The following is a 13,577-nucleotide window of genomic DNA, read 5'->3' as shown; positions in this document are numbered from 1 at the left end:
ACAGTCACACAGTACAGAAGAGGCCCTTTGGCCCTCCGAGTCCGCACTGACAAAGCTCCTCTAAGTCTGCTCCAGTCCCACTTTCCAGCACTTGGTCCGTAGCCAGGAAAAGTGATGACATTTCCAGTGCTCATCCAAGTAGTTTTTCAAGGTTTTGAGGTTCCCCGCCTCGCTGCCCTCCCGAGCAGTGCATTCCAGACCGCCGCCACCCTCTGGGAAACGGCTGCTTCCTGTCATGACCGCAAGACCACGGAAGGTCTGACGGCCCGTAAGACGTAGGAGCAGAATCAGGCCATTCGGCCCACGCTCCGCCACTCGGCCGTGGCTCACAGGTTTCTCAACCCCGATTCTCCTGCCCTCTCCCCACAACCCTTGATCCCCTTATAATCAAGAACTTCTCTATCTCTGTCTTAAATGCAACCTCAGCTCGGCCTGAAGGGGCGACCCTTCACCCTGAGGCTGTACTTCCAGGTCCTCGTCTCGCCGACTAGTGGGACCATCGTCTTCACGTCCACTCTCGTGACCAGGCCTCCCAGTAGCCTGTAAGGTTCAGTCAGATCCCGCCTTACCTTTCGAAACACCACCGGGTACAGACCCAGAGACTTTGTGTGACAAACCCTTCAGCCCCAGGGGGAGCACGCTTGTAAACCTCCTCTAGACTCCCTCCAACACCAGCGCATCCCTTCCTTCGGTACAGGGCACAAAACTGCTCCCAATATTCCACCTGTGCTCAGACCAGAGCCTGATGCAGCCTCAGCAGCACACACGTACCTATCGATTCCGCTTGCCCTTGCACTCTGATGAAAAACATGTGCCTTAAATACGTCCCGATTATTTTTGTCCTAGCTCACAGTGTTCTCGAAATCTCTCTTTCAAGTCATCAAAATCAAAACGACTGAACCCTTGATAGCTTCATCCCCAGCAGCAGGCAGCAACGTAGCACAGTTGACCTTCTCTTGTTTTTCTGAAATGTCATTCGCGAGTAGGAAAAGCTGGTGGGCAGCTACGGTTGCTGCAACTCCCAAATTCTGACACCACGTGGTGTGATCGGGGCCCGGCGATGGCGGGACGGTGCAGCACGCAGCAGGGGTGAGGGGACGACATTGAGAGCAAGTGTCAAGGTGCGCAAGAGACAGAGACGGCGAGAGAAGGATAGGGAGCGGGAGCTGAACAGCCGAGTTTGAATCGACTCACGCCCGGCTGGATGTGAGGTGTGAGAAATGAAGCACTTGGTACTCAAACCCACCCAGCGGACACAAAGCACCGAAAGCCTGAGCTATAAACATGAAGCTGTTTTTAGATTTATAGACGAGGGGTGCACCGTTCCCGGAGGTACTGCAATACCAGGTCGATGCGTGGAGTGGACGGAGCAAGCCCCTATTCCATCTCCCTGCTCCAAAAATCAATTTAATATATGGTCCCCAGATAAGGGACGTATCAGATATTAAACTGATAAGAACAGATACTACACTTGATCTTAGCCAAAAGGCCGAGAAGCGATAACTACAATACCGCGGACTGCCTCAAGTCCCATTTGTCCTCCATGTTTTCAGTCAGCTTGATTCTGTTCAAAGACTTGTAGATCACTGCTGACAGTTTCCCTGTCGCCGTAGTCCTCCCAGGATTTCTGACTAGAGCAGCAGGTCCGTTTACAGCAGTTGCTTTTTTCCCCCTGTCAGTGAACCACTGCCTCATGGTCATGTAGAGATCGTCAGTATCTCACCAATCAGGTGGGTCAGGGCTAAGCTTACGTGACTTCTCACGTGACCAGCACAGCGTTTTTGAGGAGGCGGTAACCAACTGCAGAACTGCACGCATTGAATGATACATTCAGCCTGTCATGTCTGCATCAGCTCTCTGCACGAGCAACTTCCCCAGTCCCTGCAGCAAATACTCTCTCTTCGGATAAGTATCCGACCCTCCGACCAAAGTCACCATTGAATCTGCCTCCAGCACCCTCTCTCTCGGGCAGTGCACTGCATATTCTAACCACTCGCTGAAGATGCTTGGGCCTAGGACGCTACCTCGATGAAACGTGACACGTAGAGAAGAAAGCAATAGATTCAGCCGAGCCCTCCATGTCTTTGATGTGTGTGTGGAAGTGCCTGCAGTTAGAACATTGAACAGTACAGGCCCTTCGGCCCACGATGTCGTGCCGAGCAGTTTTCTTAATCTAAGATCAACCTAACCTACACACCCCTCGATTTACTGCCGCCCAGCGTGTGCTCGCCCAGCAGTCGCTTAAATGTCCCTGACAGTTTGTGGGAGATTAGAAATGTAGTTGTGATGGTGGTTAGAGATGTTGTTTTTGCAGGTGGGTGACGGGGTGCTGTGGGGGGAGGGGAAGGGGAACATTACACAAACGGTCGCGGGATTCTTGCAGCATACTTAAGGCTAAGATTTTAACGAATATAGAGGTTTTTGTTTAAGAAATAGTTTTAAACTAAGAAATAACTTTAAAGTGTTGTAGCTGACCACAAAAGAAGCAGTAGGGGCATTTCACAATAAGCTTATAGTATGATACTGGATAAAATAACAGACAGGCTGTAACAGACAAGGACAAGGACAGCAGGGTAGTCAGATGAGGAAAATTAGAGAAAAACAAGTGAGGTTGTGATAGGATGGGAAAAGGGAGGCGTGATTCCGCAACTTGCAAACCGAATAGGAATGCTTACATGCTTTGTTTCCGCGCGCTTTTGCTAGCCTGATTGCTTGAGCAAAACGCCCGTTCTTGCAAGGCCGTAAAGAATAAGATGTTCTTGTTTCCAAGGCTTTGCCTCGGGCTGAACTGTGAGTGAGTTTTGTTTCTCACAGTTGCCGAAGGGCCCGTTGTTGCGCTGCTCTGTTCGATGTTCTAAAAATCTCAGCTGTTACCAATGTGAAAAATCCCTGCTTCCCCTCAAGGCAAATGATTGGAGCAGGTTCGACTTCTGACCGAAAAATCTCACTGTCAGGAAATCTCGGCTCACCTTTTCGAACAGAAACTCTCACAGACTAATCCATCTTGTCTTGGAAAATGTGAACTCCCATCCCCCAGCCCACCTCGTGCAAATGAACAGCACGACGGGGGACGTGAAGATCAATTTACAGCAAATCAGCCTTTATTGGTTCGGCTCCCGCTCCAAACATTCCAATTCGGTCTGCTTCCTTAGAATTGCAAATCAAGATTCAAGAGTGCTAATTGCAGCGCTAACAGCAAGCTAATGGTTTGATAGTGGCTGTGCAATCAAAAAGCAAGGTCTCAAATGCAAAATAAGGCAAAACACCCAGTAAGCAAAACCTCAGCATCTGTGGAGAGAAAGCAGAATGAACGCTTCGAGTCCAGTGACCCTTCTCCCGAAGGGTGCAGCGAGTTCTGTTTTCGTCTAGACATTACAACCTGCAGCACCACGCGTGGAGTCAGTGATCAACTGCACCTTCACTCTATTGGTAGGCACTGAGCACGTACATCGATGCATGCATCAGGACGAGACGGAACCTGAACCAAACGGACGGAGGCTCCGAAGCTCTCTCCCACCCTCTCACCTTCAGTGCGCACTTGGAGCCATCCATCCGGCTGCTCCGCATCAGGAAGCATCGGTAGCGCGGCCTCAATCAACAGGTGGGAATCAGAAAGCTTCCCCACACAGTCACACAGTACAGAAGAGGCCCTTTGGCCCTCCGAGTCCGCACTGACAAAGCTCCTCTAAGTCTGCTCCAGTCCCACTTTCCAGCACTTGGTCCGTAGCCAGGAAAAGTGATGACATTTCCAGTGCTCATCCAAGTAGTTTTTCAAGGTTTTGAGGTTCCCCGCCTCGCTGCCCTCCCGAGCAGTGCATTCCAGACCGCCGCCACCCTCTGGGAAACGGCTGCTTCCTGTCATGACCGCAAGACCACGGAAGGTCTGACGGCCCGTAAGACGTAGGAGCAGAATCAGGCCATTCGGCCCACGCTCCGCCACTCGGCCGTGGCTCACAGGTTTCTCAACCCCGATTCTCCTGCCCTCTCCCCACAACCCTTGATCCCCTTATAATCAAGAACTTCTCTATCTCTGTCTTAAATGCAACCTCAGCTCGGCCTGAAGGGGCGACCCTTCACCCTGAGGCTGTACTTCCAGGTCCTCGTCTCGCCGACTAGTGGGACCATCGTCTTCACGTCCACTCTCGTGACCAGGCCTCCCAGTAGCCTGTAAGGTTCAGTCAGATCCCGCCTTACCTTTCGAAACACCACCGGGTACAGACCCAGAGACTTTGTGTGACAAACCCTTCAGCCCCAGGGGGAGCACGCTTGTAAACCTCCTCTAGACTCCCTCCAACACCAGCGCATCCCTTCCTTCGGTACAGGGCACAAAACTGCTCCCAATATTCCACCTGTGCTCAGACCAGAGCCTGATGCAGCCTCAGCAGCACACACGTACCTATCGATTCCGCTTGCCCTTGCACTCTGATGAAAAACATGTGCCTTAAATACGTCCCGATTATTTTTGTCCTAGCTCACAGTGTTCTCGAAATCTCTCTTTCAAGTCATCAAAATCAAAACGACTGAACCCTTGATAGCTTCATCCCCAGCAGCAGGCAGCAACGTAGCACAGTTGACCTTCTCTTGTTTTTCTGAAATGTCATTCGCGAGTAGGAAAAGCTGGTGGGCAGCTACGGTTGCTGCAACTCCCAAATTCTGACACCACGTGGTGTGATCGGGGCCCGGCGATGGCGGGACGGTGCAGCACGCAGCAGGGGTGAGGGGACGACATTGAGAGCAAGTGTCAAGGTGCGCAAGAGACAGAGACGGCGAGAGAAGGATAGGGAGCGGGAGCTGAACAGCCGAGTTTGAATCGACTCACGCCCGGCTGGATGTGAGGTGTGAGAAATGAAGCACTTGGTACTCAAACCCACCCAGCGGACACAAAGCACCGAAAGCCTGAGCTATAAACATGAAGCTGTTTTTAGATTTATAGACGAGGGGTGCACCGTTCCCGGAGGTACTGCAATACCAGGTCGATGCGTGGAGTGGACGGAGCAAGCCCCTATTCCATCTCCCTGCTCCAAAAATCAATTTAATATATGGTCCCCAGATAAGGGACGTATCAGATATTAAACTGATAAGAACAGATACTACACTTGATCTTAGCCAAAAGGCCGAGAAGCGATAACTACAATACCGCGGACTGCCTCAAGTCCCATTTGTCCTCCATGTTTTCAGTCAGCTTGATTCTGTTCAAAGACTTGTAGATCACTGCTGACAGTTTCCCTGTCGCCGTAGTCCTCCCAGGATTTCTGACTAGAGCAGCAGGTCCGTTTACAGCAGTTGCTTTTTTCCCCCTGTCAGTGAACCACTGCCTCATGGTCATGTAGAGATCGTCAGTATCTCACCAATCAGGTGGGTCAGGGCTAAGCTTACGTGACTTCTCACGTGACCAGCACAGCGTTTTTGAGGAGGCGGTAACCAACTGCAGAACTGCACGCATTGAATGATACATTCAGCCTGTCATGTCTGCATCAGCTCTCTGCACGAGCAACTTCCCCAGTCCCTGCAGCAAATACTCTCTCTTCGGATAAGTATCCGACCCTCCGACCAAAGTCACCATTGAATCTGCCTCCAGCACCCTCTCTCTCGGGCAGTGCACTGCATATTCTAACCACTCGCTGAAGATGCTTGGGCCTAGGACGCTACCTCGATGAAACGTGACACGTAGAGAAGAAAGCAATAGATTCAGCCGAGCCCTCCATGTCTTTGATGTGTGTGTGGAAGTGCCTGCAGTTAGAACATTGAACAGTACAGGCCCTTCGGCCCACGATGTCGTGCCGAGCAGTTTTCTTAATCTAAGATCAACCTAACCTACACACCCCTCGATTTACTGCCGCCCAGCGTGTGCTCGCCCAGCAGTCGCTTAAATGTCCCTGACAGTTTGTGGGAGATTAGAAATGTAGTTGTGATGGTGGTTAGAGATGTTGTTTTTGCAGGTGGGTGACGGGGTGCTGTGGGGGGAGGGGAAGGGGAACATTACACAAACGGTCGCGGGATTCTTGCAGCATACTTAAGGCTAAGATTTTAACGAATATAGAGGTTTTTGTTTAAGAAATAGTTTTAAACTAAGAAATAACTTTAAAGTGTTGTAGCTGACCACAAAAGAAGCAGTAGGGGCATTTCACAATAAGCTTATAGTATGATACTGGATAAAATAACAGACAGGCTGTAACAGACAAGGACAAGGACAGCAGGGTAGTCAGATGAGGAAAATTAGAGAAAAACAAGTGAGGTTGTGATAGGATGGGAAAAGGGAGGCGTGATTCCGCAACTTGCAAACCGAATAGGAATGCTTACATGCTTTGTTTCCGCGCGCTTTTGCTAGCCTGATTGCTTGAGCAAAACGCCCGTTCTTGCAAGGCCGTAAAGAATAAGATGTTCTTGTTTCCAAGGCTTTGCCTCGGGCTGAACTGTGAGTGAGTTTTGTTTCTCACAGTTGCCGAAGGGCCCGTTGTTGCGCTGCTCTGTTCGATGTTCTAAAAATCTCAGCTGTTACCAATGTGAAAAATCCCTGCTTCCCCTCAAGGCAAATGATTGGAGCAGGTTCGACTTCTGACCGAAAAATCTCACTGTCAGGAAATCTCGGCTCACCTTTTCGAACAGAAACTCTCACAGACTAATCCATCTTGTCTTGGAAAATGTGAACTCCCATCCCCCAGCCCACCTCGTGCAAATGAACAGCACGACGGGGGACGTGAAGATCAATTTACAGCAAATCAGCCTTTATTGGTTCGGCTCCCGCTCCAAACATTCCAATTCGGTCTGCTTCCTTAGAATTGCAAATCAAGATTCAAGAGTGCTAATTGCAGCGCTAACAGCAAGCTAATGGTTTGATAGTGGCTGTGCAATCAAAAAGCAAGGTCTCAAATGCAAAATAAGGCAAAACACCCAGTAAGCAAAACCTCAGCATCTGTGGAGAGAAAGCAGAATGAACGCTTCGAGTCCAGTGACCCTTCTCCCGAAGGGTGCAGCGAGTTCTGTTTTCGTCTAGACATTACAACCTGCAGCACCACGCGTGGAGTCAGTGATCAACTGCACCTTCACTCTATTGGTAGGCACTGAGCACGTACATCGATGCATGCATCAGGACGAGACGGAACCTGAACCAAACGGACGGAGGCTCCGAAGCTCTCTCCCACCCTCTCACCTTCAGTGCGCACTTGGAGCCATCCATCCGGCTGCTCCGCATCAGGAAGCATCGGTAGCGCGGCCTCAATCAACAGGTGGGAATCAGAAAGCTTCCCCACACAGTCACACAGTACAGAAGAGGCCCTTTGGCCCTCCGAGTCCGCACTGACAAAGCTCCTCTAAGTCTGCTCCAGTCCCACTTTCCAGCACTTGGTCCGTAGCCAGGAAAAGTGATGACATTTCCAGTGCTCATCCAAGTAGTTTTTCAAGGTTTTGAGGTTCCCCGCCTCGCTGCCCTCCCGAGCAGTGCATTCCAGACCGCCGCCACCCTCTGGGAAACGGCTGCTTCCTGTCATGACCGCAAGACCACGGAAGGTCTGACGGCCCGTAAGACGTAGGAGCAGAATCAGGCCATTCGGCCCACGCTCCGCCACTCGGCCGTGGCTCACAGGTTTCTCAACCCCGATTCTCCTGCCCTCTCCCCACAACCCTTGATCCCCTTATAATCAAGAACTTCTCTATCTCTGTCTTAAATGCAACCTCAGCTCGGCCTGAAGGGGCGACCCTTCACCCTGAGGCTGTACTTCCAGGTCCTCGTCTCGCCGACTAGTGGGACCATCGTCTTCACGTCCACTCTCGTGACCAGGCCTCCCAGTAGCCTGTAAGGTTCAGTCAGATCCCGCCTTACCTTTCGAAACACCACCGGGTACAGACCCAGAGACTTTGTGTGACAAACCCTTCAGCCCCAGGGGGAGCACGCTTGTAAACCTCCTCTAGACTCCCTCCAACACCAGCGCATCCCTTCCTTCGGTACAGGGCACAAAACTGCTCCCAATATTCCACCTGTGCTCAGACCAGAGCCTGATGCAGCCTCAGCAGCACACACGTACCTATCGATTCCGCTTGCCCTTGCACTCTGATGAAAAACATGTGCCTTAAATACGTCCCGATTATTTTTGTCCTAGCTCACAGTGTTCTCGAAATCTCTCTTTCAAGTCATCAAAATCAAAACGACTGAACCCTTGATAGCTTCATCCCCAGCAGCAGGCAGCAACGTAGCACAGTTGACCTTCTCTTGTTTTTCTGAAATGTCATTCGCGAGTAGGAAAAGCTGGTGGGCAGCTACGGTTGCTGCAACTCCCAAATTCTGACACCACGTGGTGTGATCGGGGCCCGGCGATGGCGGGACGGTGCAGCACGCAGCAGGGGTGAGGGGACGACATTGAGAGCAAGTGTCAAGGTGCGCAAGAGACAGAGACGGCGAGAGAAGGATAGGGAGCGGGAGCTGAACAGCCGAGTTTGAATCGACTCACGCCCGGCTGGATGTGAGGTGTGAGAAATGAAGCACTTGGTACTCAAACCCACCCAGCGGACACAAAGCACCGAAAGCCTGAGCTATAAACATGAAGCTGTTTTTAGATTTATAGACGAGGGGTGCACCGTTCCCGGAGGTACTGCAATACCAGGTCGATGCGTGGAGTGGACGGAGCAAGCCCCTATTCCATCTCCCTGCTCCAAAAATCAATTTAATATATGGTCCCCAGATAAGGGACGTATCAGATATTAAACTGATAAGAACAGATACTACACTTGATCTTAGCCAAAAGGCCGAGAAGCGATAACTACAATACCGCGGACTGCCTCAAGTCCCATTTGTCCTCCATGTTTTCAGTCAGCTTGATTCTGTTCAAAGACTTGTAGATCACTGCTGACAGTTTCCCTGTCGCCGTAGTCCTCCCAGGATTTCTGACTAGAGCAGCAGGTCCGTTTACAGCAGTTGCTTTTTTCCCCCTGTCAGTGAACCACTGCCTCATGGTCATGTAGAGATCGTCAGTATCTCACCAATCAGGTGGGTCAGGGCTAAGCTTACGTGACTTCTCACGTGACCAGCACAGCGTTTTTGAGGAGGCGGTAACCAACTGCAGAACTGCACGCATTGAATGATACATTCAGCCTGTCATGTCTGCATCAGCTCTCTGCACGAGCAACTTCCCCAGTCCCTGCAGCAAATACTCTCTCTTCGGATAAGTATCCGACCCTCCGACCAAAGTCACCATTGAATCTGCCTCCAGCACCCTCTCTCTCGGGCAGTGCACTGCATATTCTAACCACTCGCTGAAGATGCTTGGGCCTAGGACGCTACCTCGATGAAACGTGACACGTAGAGAAGAAAGCAATAGATTCAGCCGAGCCCTCCATGTCTTTGATGTGTGTGTGGATGTGCCTGCAGTTAGAACATTGAACAGTACAGGCCCTTCGGCCCACGATGTCGTGCCGAGCAGTTTTCTTAATCTAAGATCAACCTAACCTACACACCCCTCGATTTACTGCCGCCCAGCGTGTGCTCGCCCAGCAGTCGCTTAAATGTCCCTGACAGTTTGTGGGAGATTAGAAATGTAGTTGTGATGGTGGTTAGAGATGTTGTTTTTGCAGGTGGGTGACGGGGTGCTGTGGGGGGAGGGGAAGGGGAACATTACACAAACGGTCGCGGGATTCTTGCAGCATACTTAAGGCTAAGATTTTAACGAATATAGAGGTTTTTGTTTAAGAAATAGTTTTAAACTAAGAAATAACTTTAAAGTGTTGTAGCTGACCACAAAAGAAGCAGTAGGGGCATTTCACAATAAGCTTATAGTATGATACTGGATAAAATAACAGACAGGCTGTAACAGACAAGGACAAGGACAGCAGGGTAGTCAGATGAGGAAAATTAGAGAAAAACAAGTGAGGTTGTGATAGGATGGGAAAAGGGAGGCGTGATTCCGCAACTTGCAAACCGAATAGGAATGCTTACATGCTTTGTTTCCGCGCGCTTTTGCTAGCCTGATTGCTTGAGCAAAACGCCCGTTCTTGCAAGGCCGTAAAGAATAAGATGTTCTTGTTTCCAAGGCTTTGCCTCGGGCTGAACTGTGAGTGAGTTTTGTTTCTCACAGTTGCCGAAGGGCCCGTTGTTGCGCTGCTCTGTTCGATGTTCTAAAAATCTCAGCTGTTACCAATGTGAAAAATCCCTGCTTCCCCTCAAGGCAAATGATTGGAGCAGGTTCGACTTCTGACCGAAAAATCTCACTGTCAGGAAATCTCGGCTCACCTTTTCGAACAGAAACTCTCACAGACTAATCCATCTTGTCTTGGAAAATGTGAACTCCCATCCCCCAGCCCACCTCGTGCAAATGAACAGCACGACGGGGGACGTGAAGATCAATTTACAGCAAATCAGCCTTTATTGGTTCGGCTCCCGCTCCAAACATTCCAATTCGGTCTGCTTCCTTAGAATTGCAAATCAAGATTCAAGAGTGCTAATTGCAGCGCTAACAGCAAGCTAATGGTTTGATAGTGGCTGTGCAATCAAAAAGCAAGGTCTCAAATGCAAAATAAGGCAAAACACCCAGTAAGCAAAACCTCAGCATCTGTGGAGAGAAAGCAGAATGAACGCTTCGAGTCCAGTGACCCTTCTCCCGAAGGGTGCAGCGAGTTCTGTTTTCGTCTAGACATTACAACCTGCAGCACCACGCGTGGAGTCAGTGATCAACTGCACCTTCACTCTATTGGTAGGCACTGAGCACGTACATCGATGCATGCATCAGGACGAGACGGAACCTGAACCAAACGGACGGAGGCTCCGAAGCTCTCTCCCACCCTCTCACCTTCAGTGCGCACTTGGAGCCATCCATCCGGCTGCTCCGCATCAGGAAGCATCGGTAGCGCGGCCTCAATCAACAGGTGGGAATCAGAAAGCTTCCCCACACAGTCACACAGTACAGAAGAGGCCCTTTGGCCCTCCGAGTCCGCACTGACAAAGCTCCTCTAAGTCTGCTCCAGTCCCACTTTCCAGCACTTGGTCCGTAGCCAGGAAAAGTGATGACATTTCCAGTGCTCATCCAAGTAGTTTTTCAAGGTTTTGAGGTTCCCCGCCTCGCTGCCCTCCCGAGCAGTGCATTCCAGACCGCCGCCACCCTCTGGGAAACGGCTGCTTCCTGTCATGACCGCAAGACCACGGAAGGTCTGACGGCCCGTAAGACGTAGGAGCAGAATCAGGCCATTCGGCCCACGCTCCGCCACTCGGCCGTGGCTCACAGGTTTCTCAACCCCGATTCTCCTGCCCTCTCCCCACAACCCTTGATCCCCTTATAATCAAGAACTTCTCTATCTCTGTCTTAAATGCAACCTCAGCTCGGCCTGAAGGGGCAATCGACGTTCCGAGCATCAGATCTTCATCAGGAATCAGTAACTACACAAGTCACCTTCAAAAGTGCAAGCCACAATTCAGGCACCACCAGCCAGCCACCGGGATAGTATCTAAATGGCGAAACATGAGCCTAAGAAGTCAACAAGCAAGATTCTCGTTTTAGCTATACAGCTGGGACATGATCTGTTACTTAATACTCGAACATCAATCAAGGCGACATCCGTGGAGAGACTGCAAGGTAACATTCCTCATGAAACACTTTTGCCTGAAACATTGATCCTCCTGCTCCTCTGATGCTGACTGACCTGCTGTGCCTTTCCAGCACCACACTCTCAAAGCTAACGTTTGAGTCGAGGTGACTCTTCATCAGAATATTTTTTGATTCCAGCATCGGCAGCAATTTGCTCCTATATTGTGGTTTAAGCATACAACCATTAACAAATCAAAATTAATTTGACTTACATTAATAAAGCTCCAAAGTGCAGACTCTCTGTGACTTAGTTGGTAAAACAGTCACCTGGTCAAGTATCACTCCAGAGAACTGAGCACATATTCCAGCTCACAGCTTTGTTGTGTGAAAATTAACTTTATGCATTCTGAACAACATAACAGGATATTTCAAAGCGATTTAATTGATGAAAGGGCTTTGCACAATGCAGTGGTGAATAGGAAAGTAACAAATGAATCTTTGTTGAAAAACACAGCAGATACTGAACTACTAAAAATGAAACACAACACCTTCAGTTCCACTCTCTCACAAGGGTAACTGATCAAATTGTCTACAAAAGGTTGAAATTCTAAACACAGATAGAGCATTAACAGGAAATCCTGAATACGATTTGGGAATAAAAGGAACAAATTTGTTTGGAACTGCTTCAAGTGCATTACTAACCCAGTCTCCACTAGGGGAGTCTGCCCTCACCCCCACCCACCCATGCCACTCGCACCCTCCCTCCACCAAACCAGCAGTGTGTTGGCCAGTTCAAGTAAAACCGGACAGATCACCAATCGTCTTTTCCACTGTCTGTCAATTGCAATGCACATCCTTACATGCACAGGTCTGGATCCTGAAATTGATTAGAGTGCTAACAGTGAGCTATTCGAAAGAATGGTTCCACTTTGAACATAGAACATAGAACATAGAACATAGAACAATACAGCACAGAACAGGCCCTTCGGCCCACGATGTTGTGCCGAACATTTGTCCTAGCTTAAGCACCTATCCATGTACCTATCCAATTGCCGCTTAAAGGTCACCAATGATTCTGACTCTGCCACTCCCACAGGCAGCGCATTCCATGCCCCCACCACTCTCTGGGAAAAGAACCTACCCCTGACATCTCCCCTATACCTTCCACCCTTCACCTTAAATTTATGTCCCCTTGTAACACTCTGTTGTACCCGGAGAAAAAGTCTCTGACTGTCGACTCTATCTATTCCCCTGATCATCTTATAAACCTCTATCAAGTCACCCCTCATCCTTCGCTGTTCCAATGAGAAAAGGCCGAGCACTCTCAGCCTATCCTCGTATGACCTATTCTCCATTCCAGGCAACATCCTGGTAAATCTCCTCTGCACCCTTTCCAAAGCTTCCACATCTTTCCTAAAGTGAGGCGACCAGAACTGCACACAGTACTCCAAATGTGGCCTTACCAAGGTCCTGTACAGCTGCAACATCACTTCACGACTCTTGAATTCAATCCCTCTGCTAATGAACGATAATACACCATAGGCCTTCTTACAAGCTCCATCCACCTCAGTGGCAACTTTTAAAGAGCTATGAACATAGACCCCAAGATCCCTCTGCTCCTCCACCTTACTAAGAACCCGACTGTTAACCCTGTATTCCGCATTCTTATTTGTCCTTCCAAAATGGACAACCACACACTTGACAGGGTTGAACTCCATCTGCCACTCCTCAGCCCAGCTCTGCAACATATCTAAGTCCATTTGCAGCCGACAACAGCCCTCCTCACTATCCACAACTCCACCAATCTTCGTATCTTCTGCAAATTTACTGACCCACCCTTCGACTCCCTCTTCCAAGTCATTAATAAAAATTACAAACAGCAGAGGACTAAGAACTGATCCCTGCGGAACTCCACTTGTAACTGGGCTCCTAGCTGAATATTTACCATCTACCACCACTCTCTGACTTCGACCGGTTAGCCAGTTCTCTATCCAACTGGCCAAATTTCCCACTATCCCATGCCTCCTGACTTTTGAGTTGCATCACCAGAAATGCTAGGTCAATATAATC

General features: G+C 49.7%; 3 non-coding genes across 3 annotated transcripts; all 3 read right to left on the bottom strand.

Moving 5' to 3' along the window:
- Positions 1 to 1,310: 1,310 nt before the first annotated feature.
- Positions 1,311 to 1,501, bottom strand: LOC140453472 (U2 spliceosomal RNA). The gene has a single exon (XR_011952396.1). It is a non-coding gene; the product is annotated as a U2 spliceosomal RNA (small nuclear RNA).
- A 3,434-nt stretch (positions 1,502 to 4,935) lies between these two features.
- On the bottom strand, positions 4,936 to 5,126 carry LOC140453466 (U2 spliceosomal RNA). Its single transcript, XR_011952394.1, has one exon. It is a non-coding gene; the product is annotated as a U2 spliceosomal RNA (small nuclear RNA).
- Positions 5,127 to 8,560: 3,434 nt separating this feature from the next.
- LOC140453460 (U2 spliceosomal RNA) lies at positions 8,561 to 8,751 on the bottom strand. The gene has a single exon (XR_011952393.1). It is a non-coding gene; the product is annotated as a U2 spliceosomal RNA (small nuclear RNA).
- Positions 8,752 to 13,577: the final 4,826 nt, after the last annotated feature.

This window comes from Chiloscyllium punctatum, chromosome 2 (assembly GCF_047496795.1).
Source record: "Chiloscyllium punctatum isolate Juve2018m chromosome 2, sChiPun1.3, whole genome shotgun sequence".
In the NCBI taxonomy this organism is placed as follows: Eukaryota; Metazoa; Chordata; class Chondrichthyes; order Orectolobiformes; family Hemiscylliidae; genus Chiloscyllium; species Chiloscyllium punctatum.
This window is presented reverse-complemented; position numbering and strand designations above follow the sequence as displayed.